This window comes from Doryrhamphus excisus, chromosome 19 (genome assembly GCF_030265055.1).
Source record: "Doryrhamphus excisus isolate RoL2022-K1 chromosome 19, RoL_Dexc_1.0, whole genome shotgun sequence".
In the NCBI taxonomy this organism is placed as follows: domain Eukaryota; kingdom Metazoa; phylum Chordata; class Actinopteri; order Syngnathiformes; family Syngnathidae; genus Doryrhamphus; species Doryrhamphus excisus.
The window spans coordinates 2,572,627-2,586,485 of NC_080484.1; the positions used below are offsets into that span (position 1 = coordinate 2,572,627).

At 34.2% G+C, this 13,859-nt stretch overlaps 1 protein-coding gene across 1 annotated transcript in view; it reads right to left on the bottom strand.

Moving 5' to 3' along the window:
* The window catches only part of plekhh1 (pleckstrin homology domain containing, family H (with MyTH4 domain) member 1), a 151,620-nt gene that overhangs the window by 75,209 nt on the left and 62,552 nt on the right, over positions 1-13,859 (bottom strand). The gene's annotated exons all lie outside the window — the stretch shown is intronic.

Below are 13,859 nucleotides of genomic sequence, written 5' to 3' on the forward strand. Positions count from 1 at the left end.
ATCGAAGGGTTAAAGAAGACGTAAACATTGCAGGATACGAAAGGTCGGTGTTGGTGGATTGATTCATCATGGCGGGTCAAGAAGTCCGAAGCCTTTTTCCTGACCTTTCCACCTCCCGCTCGGGTCACAGCTGGGGGGCTCCTGAACGGGCGTAAACGGCCAGGAGATAATTCCACTTCGTTCTTTCCAGACTAATCATCAAACTACATGGCTCCCTGCTGGGCCCACTGAGATTAATATGTAAAATATTAATATAGGATCTTTGACTTTTTTGCAGTAGGTCTTCAAAAACAGCACAACTCTCCTGTTAAATAGAGGATCTTTGACTAAAATTTTAGCAGTAGGTCCTTGGAATATAGATGATTTTTTTTGTGGGTGGTCTTCAAAAACAGCAGAGCGATCCTTTCAAATAGAGGTTCTTTGACAAGCATTTTTTACAGCACATCATTAAAAACAGCAAAAATGAGGATCTTTGACTATGTTTTTGCGGTAGGTCCCAGTAGGTTCATTTCATGATATAGGATCTTTGACTTTGACTTTTTTTTGCAGTAGGTCTTCAAAAACAGCGCAACTCTTCTGTTATATAGAGGATCTTTGACCAACATTTTTGCAGTAGATCCTAGGAATATAGATGATTTTTTTGTAGGTGGTCTTCAAAAACAGCAGAGCGATCCTTTGTCAAATGTCAAAAGAGGATCTTTGACTATGTTTTTGCGGTAGGTCCCAGTAGGTTCCAGTAGGTATATTGGATCTTTGACTTTGACTTTTTTTTTTGCAGTCGGTCTTCAAAAACAGCACAAGTCTCCTGGTATATAGAGGATCTTTGACTAGCATTTTTTGCAACATGTCATTAAAAACAGCAAAAATGTCCGATCAAAAAGAGGATCTTTGACTATGTTTTTGCGGTAGGTCCCAGTAGGTTCATCTCATATATAGGATCTTTGACTTTGACTTTTTTTTTGCAGTAGGTCTTCAAAAACAGCACAACTCTCCTGTTATAGAGAGGATCTTTGACAAAAAAAAAATTGTAGTAGGTCCTTGGAATATAGATGACAACCTACTGACTTGTCTTGTCATATACTAGATGTGAGTCCTCAAAAACAGCAGAATGGTTCGCTCATGTAGATCATCTTTGACTGTAAGTGTTTCTGCCATATAGAGGATCTTTGAGTAGTGTTTTTCTCCAGTAGATCCTCAAAAACAGCAGACTTGTCTTGTCATATACTAGATGTGAGTCCTCAAAAACAGCAGAATAGTTGGCTCACGTAGAGCATCTTTGACTGTAAGTATTTCTGCCATATAGAGGATCTTTGAGAAGTGTTTTTTTTCAGTAGGTCCTCAAAAACAGCAAACTTGTCTTGTCATGTACGAGATGTGAGTCCTCAAAAACAGCAGAATAGTTGGCTCATGTAGAGCATCTTTGACTGTAAGTATTTCTGCCATATAGAGGATCTTTGAGAAGTGTTTTTTTCAGTAGGTCCTCAAAAACAGCAGACTTGTCTTGTCATATACTAGATGTGAGTCCTCAAAAACAGCAGAATAGTTCGCTCATGTAGATCATCTTTGACTGTAAGTGTTTCCGCCATATAGAGGATCTTTGAGAAGTGTTTTTTTTCAGTAGGTCTTCAAAAACAGCAGACTTGTCTTGTCATATACTAGATGTGAGTCCTCAAAAACAGCAGAATAGTTCGCTCATGTAGAGCATCATTGACTGTAAGTATTTCTGCCATATAGAGGATCTTTGAGAAGTGTTTTTTTCCAGTAGGTCCTCAAAAACAGCAGACTTGTCTTGTCATATACTCAATGTGAGTCCTCAAAAACAGCAGAATAGTTGGCTCATTTAGATAATCTTTGACTGTAAGTGTTTCTGCCATATAGAGGATCATTGAGAAGTGTTTTTTTCAGTAGATCCTCAAAAACAGCAGTTGTCTTGTCATATACTAGATGTGAGTCCTCAAAAACAGCAGAATAGTTGGCTCATGTAGAGCATCTTAGACTGTAAGTGTTTCTTGCCATATAGAGGATCTTTGAGAAGTGTTTTTTTTCAGTAGGTCCTCAAAAACAGCAGACTTGTCTTGTCATATACTAGATGTGAGTCCTCAAAAACAGCAGAATAGTTGGCTCATGTAGAGCATCTTAGACTGTAAGTGTTTCTTGCCATATAGAGGATCTTTGAGAAGTGTTTTTTTTCAGTAGGTCCTCAAAAACAGCAGACTTGTCTTGTCATATACTAGATGTGAGTCCTCAAAAACAGCAGAATGGTTCGCTCATGTAGAGCATCTTTGACTGTAAGTGTTTCTGCCATATAGAGGATCTTTGAGTCGTGTTTTTCTCCAGTAGATCCTCAAAAACAGCAGACCTGTCTTGTCATGTACTAGATGTGAGTCCTCAAAAACAGCAGAATGGTTGGCTCATGTAGATCATCTTTGACTGTAAGTGTTTCTGCCATATAGAGGATCTTTGAGTAGTGTTTTTTTTTCAGTAGATCCTCAAAAACAGCAGACTTGTCTTGTCATATACTAGATGTGAGTCCTCAAAAACAGCAGAATGGTTCGCTCATGTAGAGCATCATTGACTGTAAGTGTTTCTGTCATATAGAGGATCTTTGAGAAGTGTTTTTTTCAGTAGATCCTCAAAAACAGCAGCACAGTCCTTTCTTAATAGCAATTTTGAATGGGCATCCAACCAGTTGACGCTAACTCCATCAAGCAATGAAAATGAAGCCAATAAACGTGAGCCTGCTGGACTCCTGAAAGGATCCCTTATCCCCCACCTGCATCCCTCATCCCGGATCACGTCCGCATCCTTTTGCTCCGCTTCCCAGCTGCACGGGGAGAGGCATGTAAATCCGAGCCCCTCTGAGCGAGCGACGGGCTCCGAGGAAAAATAAATCTGCCGAGGTTCACGGCGAGTTCAGCCAAGCCACAAAACTCCAGGCTTTCTTCCTCCGGTTCCCTGAAAAGTTCTTCTTATCCCTGCAGGAACATCTCCAGAAGCTTTCCTATCGGAGCGTCACTAAATCGACGGGTGATGTCATCCCGCTTGAGAGAGACCGTGGGAAGCGAGCGGGACGGTTGCCTGGCGTATGTTCTGATCTGTGTTCTTTGGTTCTGGACGGTTTGGTGCAACACTTCAGACCCAATCCAAGAACCCCAAACGTTCCCTTTAATGTCAGCTTGTAGCTTAAAGGACCTTGACGGATGAACTTTGAATGGATGCTGCTCCCTCCCTTATTCAACTCTGTTTACTACCTTCTAAATAGGCTTTTTAACATTTTTAGAGCCCCCTAAACAAGAAATAACACCCCTATAGTCACATTTACACTCCTATTACTCAATATAGAAGACATAATAAACAATTAAGCAAAGAAAACCTGTTTACTACCTTCTAAAAAGGCTTTTGAACATTTTTAGAGCCCTCTAAACATGAAATAACACCCCTATAGTCACCTTTACATTCCCATTACCCAATATAGTCGACATAATAAGAGAGAGTAAGAAGTATTATGCGTAGAAAACCTGTTTACCACCTTCTAAATTGGGTTTTTAACATTTTTAGAGCCCTCTAAACAAGAAATAGCATCCCTATAGTCACCTTTACACTCCTGTTGCCCAATATAGTCGACATAATAGGAGATAGTAAGAAGTATTACACGTAGAAAACCTGTTTACCAAATTCTAAATTGGCTTTTTAACATTTTTAGAGCCCTCTAAACATGACGTAACACCCCTATAGTCACCTTTACACTCCTATTACCCAATATAGTCGACATAATAAGAGATAGTAAGAAGTATTACATGTAGAAAACCTGTTTACCAAATTCTAAATTGGCTTTTTAACATTTTAGAGCCCTCTAGACATGAAGTAACACCCCTATAGTCACCTTTACACTCCTATTACCCAATATAGTAGACATAATAAGAGATAGTAAGAAGTATTAAACATAGAAAACCTGTTTACTACCTTCTAAATAGGGAGTTGAACATTTTTAGAGCCCTCTAGACATGAAGTAACACCCCTATAGTCACCTTTACACTCCTATTACCCAATATAGTCAACATAATAAGAGATAGTAAGAAGTATTACATGTAGAAAACCTGTTTACCAAATTCTAAATTGGCTTTTTAACATTTTAGAGCCCTCTAAACATGAAGTAACACCCGTATAGTCACCTTTACATTCCCATTACCCAATATAGTCGACATAATAAGAGATAGTAAGAAGTATTACACGTAGAAAACCTGTTTACCACCTTCTAAATATGCTTTTTAACATTTTTAGAGCCCTCTAAACATGAAATAACACCCCTATAGTCACCTTTATACTCATATTACCCAATATAGTAGACATAATGAGAGATCGTAAGAAGTATTACGCGTAGAAAACCTGTTTACCACCTTCTAAAATAGGTTTTTAACATTATTAGAGCCCTGTAGACATGAAGTAGCACCCCTATAGTCACCTTTACACTCCTATTACCCAATATAGTCAGAATAATAAGAGATAGTAAGAAGTACTAAGCATAGAAAACCTGTTTTTCCGCCTTCTAAATAGGCTTTTTAACATTTTTAGAGCCCTCTAGACATGAAATAACACCCCTATAGTCACCTTTACATTCCCATTACCCAATATAGTAGACATAATAAGAGATAGTAAGAAGTATTACGCGTAGAAAACCTGTTTGCCACCTTCTAAATGTTTTTTTTTTATTTTTAGAGCCCTCTAAACATGACGTAACACCCCTATAGTCACCTTTACACTCCTATTACCCAATATAGTTGACTTAATAAAAGATAGTTAGAAGTATTACACGTAGAAAACCTGTTTACCAAATTCTAAATTGGCTTTTTAACATTTCTAGAGCCCTCTAGACATGAAGTAACACCCCTATAGTCACCTTTACACTCCTATTACCCAATATAGTCAAAATAATAGATAGTAAGAAGTACTAAGCATAAAAAACCTGTTTACCGCCTTCTAAATAGGCTTTTTAACATTTTTAGAGCCCTCTAAACATGAAATAACACCCCTATAGTCACCTTTACATTCCCATTACCCAATATAGTAGACATAATAAGAGATAGTAAGAAGTATTACACGTAGAAAACCTGTTTACCACCTTCTAAATTGGGTTTCTAACATTTTTAGAGCCCTCTAAACAAGAAATAACACCCCTATAGTCACCTTTACACTCCTATTACCCAATATGGTCAACATAATAATCTCCTAGTTATGACTTTTTGTCTCATGATTTTTACTTTTTATGATTAGAGCTTTCTCATCTCATAATTTTTCATTTTTAATCCCATAATTAGAATTTTCTCATCTTATAATTATGACTTTTTATCTCATATGTTTGTCTGTTTATATTAGGACTTACCACAGTGTATGTATACATATATGTACATATACATGTATATATATGAGGAAATATGGACGGGAGCCCATTTCCGCGACTGATTTTTTTAATGTATATATATATATTTTTTTTTATTAAAAAAAATTTTCAATTAAAAAATATATACATATTTGATTAATATAAAATATATACTATGTATATATATATTTTTTTAAAATTTTTATTTTATTTTTTCAGTCGCTCAGTCAATGGCTGCCATCCATTTTTCCTCATATATATTGAAAAATATATTGAAAAAAATATATATATGTATATAAATTTAAAATTTTAAAAATAAAAACAAAGTGTATATATGTATATATATATATTTTTTTCAGATTAAAGCTCTAATTATAAAAAGTAAACATTATTAGACAAAAGGTCATAATTATGAGATTATTATAAAATAAAATAAATATATATATATATACATACATACACACATATATATATACACATATATATATAAATTTCAAATTTTTAAAATAAAAACAAACTAATTATAATTATGACCATTTGTCTCATAATTTTTACTTTTTTATAATTAGAGCTTTAATCTGAAAAAAATATATAAAAAATAAAAAAATGTATATATATATATATATATGTAATAATAATATAATAATATAATAATAATATTTATGTATTTTAGTTTTCAATCTTATTGAAAGATATATTTATTAAAAAATATATAAAAAATAAAAAATGTATATATATATATATATGTATGTATATGAAAAACAAATATACAAATAAAAAATGTATATGTATATATATACATTTTTTCATTTTTTATTTGTTTTTTTCAGATTAAAGCTCTAATTCTAAAAAGTAAAAATTATTAGACAAAAGGTCATAATTATAAGATTATTATAAAATAAAATTAAAAAATATATATATACATATACACACACACACATATATATATATATATATATATATATATATATATATATATATATATATATATATATATATATATATATAAAATTCAGTTGTGGAAATGGGCTCCCATCCATCCCTCATCAATGGTGTAAACAATAGCGACTTATTTGTTCAGTTTGAAGCAGCATGGCTAACATCTGCTAGCCAGTGGTGGTGGTTCTGCTATTTTAGGGTAGTTTGGAGCCCAAAAAAAAGGACAGCATCTTTCCTACCATGAAAAGGAAAATAAAAGTGTTGAATGTTTGACCTTGATGAAAAAAAATAAAAATAAAAAATAATAATAATAACTTTTCTGTCAAAATTGACAACAAATATATTTAAAACATTCACTTTTTGCTTTTTAAAAAAAGGTTTAAAATATATAATAAAAATATCTTTCAAGAAGATTGAAAAATAAAATACATACAAATTAATATATTATTATATTATTATATTATTATATTATTATATTATTATATTATTATATTATTATATTATTATATTATTATATTATTATATTATTATATTATTATATTATTATATTTATATTATATGTATATAACAATTTATAAATAAAATAACATAAAAAAACCATATATAAATATATTTTTAAATCATATAAAATAATAAATAAATACAATAATAATACATTGATAATAAGTTTGATTAAAGACGATAAATCATACAAAAAAATGTATATATCTATGTGTATATTAGAAACAAATATTAAAAAAATAAAAAGTGTATATGTATATATATATACATTTTTTTTTAAAAAAAATTATTGTTTTTTTCCAGATTAAAGCTCTAATTATAAAAAGTAAAAATTATGAGACAAAAGGTCATAATTATGAGATTATTATGAAATAAAATAAAATAAAAAATATATATATACATATACACATATATTAGCATATATTAGCATGGCTAACATCTGCTAGCCAGTGGTGGTGGTTCTGCTATTTTAGGGTAGTTTGGAGCCAAAAAAAAGGACAGCATGTTTCCTTGATGGAGTCTCTGCTTTGTCACAGGAAGAGGAGGCGTTCATTCATGATAAAAAAAAAAAAAAAAACTCACGAATCCAACCTCGGCGGCCGCTCGCGAGGACGTGCGTGACGGGTGGACGGCGTCAAGCGACGTGCGTGTTGACACGGCCAAATCCACTCCTCTGATGCGGCTGTTTATCAGCAATGGACATTTAGTTTGGAGAAGAAAGCGGAGGAGGAGGTCTGGTCTCTGAGTACTTCCAGACCTCTAATGAAGACCGCTGAGAGGACGCAGTGTTCTCAGATGACCCCCGCTCACCTTTGACCTGCGACCCCAGAACAACAACAAGCAGCGGAGACTTGATGTGGACCGGGAGGGACGCTTTCAAACGAGTCTTGGTGCTGACTGAAAATTGGAGTAAACTATCATTCTATCATTCTAATCATAATCATTTATTAAGAAAAAAATTATATCATATTTGTATTATGAGTCATTAATAATAAATAACAACAAAAAATAATAACTTTTCTGTCAAAATTGACAACAAATATATTTAAAACATTCACTTTTTGCTTTTTAAAAAACGTTTTAAAATATGTAATAAAATATCTTTCAAGAAGATTGAAAACTAAAATACATAAATATTTATATTATTATATTATTATATTATTATATTATTATATTATTATATTATTATATTATTATATTATTATATTATTATATTATTATATTATTATATTATTATATTATTATATTATTATATTATTATATTTATATTATACGTACATAACAATTTCCCCCATGTCCTGTACTATGCCACAGTTTAGACACAATTTTATTTATTTTTTTAATTTTTAAATTTTTATATTTTTTTATGATTTATATTCTTTAATCAAACTTATTATCAATGTATTATTATTGTATTTATTTATTATTTTATATGATTTAAAAATGTATTTATATATAGTTTTCTTTGTATGTTATTTTATTTATAAATTGTTATGTAGTGTTAGCATGTTAGCTTTGCTAGCATGCTAACATTGGCATAATTAGATGTTCACATGCTAACATGGTAGCATTTTTTGCAGTTTTCATGAATATGAAATTAAGCAAACATTTTCTGCTTGCTATCATGCTAGGTGATAGTAACGTTATTTTAGTATGCTAAAATGTTAGCATTTTTAGAGGTCGGCGCTTAAACAAACTATTATGCTAGGTGTTAACATGTTAGCCTTGCTAGCGTGCTAGCATTAGCATAATTAGATGTTAGCATGCTAACATGGTTGCATTTTTTGCAGTTTTCATGAATTATAAATTAAGCAGACATTTTCCACTTGCTATTATGCTGCGTAGGTGATAGTAAAGTTTTTTTAACGAGCGTGCTAATATTAGCATGATTAGATGTTAGCATGTAGCTATCATGCTAGGTGATAGTAAAGTTTTTTTTAGTATGCTACTAAAACGTTAGCATTTTTAGAGGTAGGCGCTTAAACAAACTATTATGCTAGGTGTTAACATGTTAGCCTTGCGAGCGTGCTAATATTAGCATGATTAAATGTTAGCATGCTAACATGGGAACATTTTTTGCAGTTTTCATGAATATGAAATTAAGCAGACATTTTCCGCTAGCTACCATGCTAGGTGAGAGTAAAGTTTTATTTAGTCTGCTACTAAAACTTTAGCATTTTTAGAGGTAGGCGCTTAAACAAACTATTATGCTAGGTGTTAACATGTTAGCCTTGCGAGCGTGCTAATATTAGCATAATTAGATGTTAGCATGTAGCTATCATGCTAGGTGATAGTAAAGTTTTTGTTAGTATGCTACTAAAACGTTAGCATTTTTAGAGATAGGCGCTTAAGCAAGCTATTATGCTCGGTGTTAGCATGTTAGCCTTGCTAGTGTGCTAGCATTAGCGTAATTAGATGTTAGCATGCTAACATTGTAGCATTTTTTTGCAGTTTTCATGAATATAAAAATAAGTAGACATTTTTTGCTAGCTATCATGCTAGGTGATAGTAAAGTTTTTGTTAGTATGCTACTAAAACGTTAGCATTTTTAGAGATAGGCGCTTAAGCAAGCTATTATGCTCGGTGTTAGCATGTTAGCCTTGCTAGTGTGCTAGCATTAGCATAATTAGATGTTAGCATGCTAACATTGTAGCATTTTTTTGCAGTTTTCATGAATATAAAAATAAGTAGACATTTTTGCTAGCTATCATGCTAGGTGATAGTAAAGTTTTTGTTAGTATGCTACTAAAACTTTAGCATTTTTAGAGATAGGCGCTTAAGCAAGCTATTATGCTCGGTGTTAGCATGTTAGCCTTGCTAGTGTGCTAGCATTAGCATAATTAGATGTTAGCATGCTAACATTGTAGCATTTTTTGCAGTTTTCATGAATATAAAAATAAGTAGACATTTTTTGCTAGCTATCATGCTAGGTGATAGTAAAGTTTTTGTTAGTATGCTACTAAAACGTTAGCATTTTTAGAGATAGGCGCTTAAGCAAGCTATTATGCTCGGTGTTAGCATGTTAGCCTTGCTAGTGTGCTATCATTAGCATAATTAGATGTTAGCATGCTAACATTGTAGCATTTTTTTGCAGTTTTCATGAATATAAAAATAAGTTGACATTTTTTGCTAGCTATCATGCTGGGTGATAATAACGTTTTAGTATGCTACACTGGACGAAGGTCCAAGTGCTTTTCTAGTTCATACATTTGATTATTCATCTGGTGGCTTTATCTACCAAGGGGTTTGCTTTGACCACTTGTGTGCGAGCACGCGTCCAGGCCCCCCCCCCCCCCCCCCGGTCCATGAGTAAACGTGTGCCTGTGTTTGCGCCTATTTATCAGTCAAGAGGCCTTTAATTACAGCCTGCGTGTAATCCAACACTCCCGAGCGCGCCTGGCACAAACGGAGAGTCCTCCCTCTCGGAGGTCAGAGGGATTAAGGAGTTGCTGGACGGACTCCACATAACTCACACACACTCAGCACTTGTCGGGAAGGCATCAGGAATATCAAAGATAAAGCCGCTCACTCAAGCATGACTTTTTAAAATTAATTTCTGACTTAAATTTTATATATATAAAATTATGACTTTATTCTCTTGAATTTTTAAATTTTTTTATTCTTTATTATTTTTAATGTTCAATTTTATTCTACTAATACTCCTAATTATTCTCAAAAATGTACAACTTCTTTCTCATAAATGTATGGCTTTATTCTCATTTATTTATGACTTTATGAAATATACGTATGACTTTATTTTCATCAAATTATGACTTTATTCTCATGAATTTATGACTTTTTTTCTCATGAATTTATGACTTTTTTTTTCCGGATATCATGACTTTTTTCCTTCATGAAATTTACAACTTTTTTCCTTTTAAATATATCTAATATCGAGATTTTTTTTGGTAAATGTACAACTTTTTTCTTTTAAATGTATGACTTTTTTCATAAATTAAATGAAATCATATTCATTAAAGTTTTTTCCCCCATGTCCTGTACTATGCCACAGTTTAGACACAATTTTTTTTTCATTTTTATATTTTTTTATGATTTATATTCTTTAATCAAACTTATTATCAATGTATTATTATTGTATTTATTTATTATTTTATATGATTTAAAAATGTATTTATATATAGTTTTCTTTGTATGTTATTTTATTTATAAATTGTTATGTACGTATAAATATAATAAAATTTAGCCGTTTTTAGCCGTTTTCAAGGGTACATATTTCGTACATCATGGTAGGTGTTTAAATTAGCATGATAGCAAGCAGAAAATGCAGAAAAAGCATATTCATATTCATGAAAACTGCAAAAATGCTACCATGTTAGCATGTGAACATCTAATTATGCCAATGTTAGCAAAGCTAACATGCTAACATTAGCATCATGCTCATAAGCAAATTAGCATGATAGCAAAGCTAACATGCTAACACCTACCATGATGTGCGAAGTATGTACCCTTGAAAACGGCTAAAAATGACACTGTGCTAAGTTTGGCATGCTAGCAATGCTAACATGCTGACGTCACCATGGTGACGCTGTGCATGACAGTGTGTTTATATGTGTGTCTACCCATGCAATAGCAATATATAGCAAAAAAAAAAATGATTATGCTAGCAATGATAACATGCTAACATTAGCATACTAACACATAGCATGACGTCACAATATACCGGAAAAGCTATTACATAATATAATAAATATAATATATATGAAATTTGGTAACTGCCACCCTAATCCTGCTCGTTAAAAAAGTAGACCGACAGCTGAGCCCCAGGTGGGGGCGTGGCCAATCCAACAAGCTTGATCCAATCCGCCCATCAGACAGCCGCCCTTTTTGGTGCTGCGTCTTCGAGCATGAATGCCCAACTGTGTTTGCTCTGCGTGCCCCCCTTTGACCCGCGTCCCTCATCACCATGCCAAGCTCCACCAGTGATGGGCTCAGGCCGCCCGCCCGCCCGTCCGCCCTCCCCCCCGAGCAACAGGACAAACTGCAGGCCCCCCTAATCAGCTCATTTAGAGTAGATCAATGGCACTGATGACAAGGGCCTGATCGGAGACTGCGGGGCCAAATGGGGCTCAAACAAAACGTTCTTCTTAAACGACGGCCTTGGAGTAAATACCGCCCGCCCCCTCGCGGGTCGAAAGGTCACAAGGTTGACGACCCCGAGGGGGTGTGACAGCGGAGGTGTCCAACTCTGCCTGAGCAGTAGAGAAAGGGGGTGGGTGTTTGGTGTCCCCGCCGGTGGGCCAGCTGAACAAACAGCTGAGCAACAAGGCCGGGCGGGTCAGTTTTCAGGGCACGCCGCCGGGCCCGGCCGGGTCGGGCAGCGCCGGAACACTAAGCTGCATTCTTCCACGGCGAACACAACGACACACATGGAACGTTCCACAAAAGGGCTTATGTCACAGTTTTCCCACCGGACACTTGCGCACCCTCATCGGGTGACATTTGTGGCGCCCCCTTTGGGTTGGGGTCGGAATGCTTCGGAAAACATGCTAGCTCACACGTGTGTCCGAATAAAAGATTTAAATCTGCGTTCCATACTATTGAAGTACCTCCAGACATTCCCTGAGGAACGTTCCACATTGGGAATGAGACAAAGGGCGGAGACGGAAAAACACGGAATTGGAGGGTCACCTGTGCGGGTGTCACGTTTCAGGTCGTCTGAGGGCAATCGAGCGTCGGGGGAGGAGAGTTGAGAGTCATGGCTTGGTGATGTTCACGCCTCCGACAATGGAGGAGAACGAGGCTCTCCTGTGAAGGAGATGCATTTTATCCAAGAGGAGACTGAGGGCAGCGAGAAAAGTGGAGACTGTGGATTTGAATACTGCAGGGGGTGTCCGTTTGTGACATTTTTTTTTACCACATTCCAAAAGAAAACCCCAAAAAATACAAAATTTAAATATCGGCAGTACAACATAGGTAAGTTTCAGGAAAATATCAGTTCCCAACTAAAAAAAAAAAAAGCTTTCTGTGAAATGATACATTCCGAGCATAACTTCAACATCGACACCATTTTTACCTTTTTCTGTTCTTGAGTAATCAACAGTACAACATAGGTAAGTTTCAGGAAAATATCAGTTCCCAACTAAAAAAAAAAACAGCTTTCTGTGAAATGATACATTCCGAGCATAACTTTAACATCAACACCATTTTTACCGTTTTTTGTTCTTGAGTAATCAGCAGTACAACATAGGTAAGTTTCAGGAAAATATCAGTTCCCAACTAAAAAAACAGCTTTGTGTGAAATGATACATTCCAAGCATAACTTTAACATCAATACCATTTTTACCTTAATCTGTTCTTGAGTAATCAGCAGTACAACATAGGTAAGTTTCAGGAAAATATCAGTTCCCAACTAAAAAAAAAACAGCTTTGTGTGAAATGATGAATTCCGAGCATAACTTTAATATCGACACAATTTTTACAGTTTTCTGTTCTTGAGTAATCAACAGTACAACATAGGTAAGTTTCAGGAAAATATCAGTTCCCAACTAAAAAAACCCCCAGCTTTCTGTAAAATGAAACATTCCGAGCATAACTTCAACATCGAAACCATTTTTACCTTTATCTGTTCTTGAGTAATCAACAGTACAACATAGGTAAGTTTCAGGAAAATATCAGTTCCTAACTAAAAAAAAAACAGCTTTGTGTGAAATGATACATTCCGAGCATAACTTACAAAAAATTGGTGTCGATGCTAAAGTTATGCTCGGAATGTATCATTTCACACAAAGCTGTTTTTTTTTTAGTTGGGAACTGATATTTTCCCGAAACTTACCTATGTTGTACTGTTGATTACTCAAGAACAGAAAAAGGTAAAAATGGTGTCGATGTTAAAGTTATGCTCGGAATGTATCATTTCACACAAAGCTGTTTTTTTTAGTTGGGAACTGATATTTTCCCGAAACTTACCTATGTTGTACTGTTGATTACTCAAGAACAGAAAAAGGTAAAAATGGTGTTGATGTTAAAGTTATGCTCGGAATGTAGCATTTCACACAAAGTTGTTTTTTTTAGTTGGGAACTG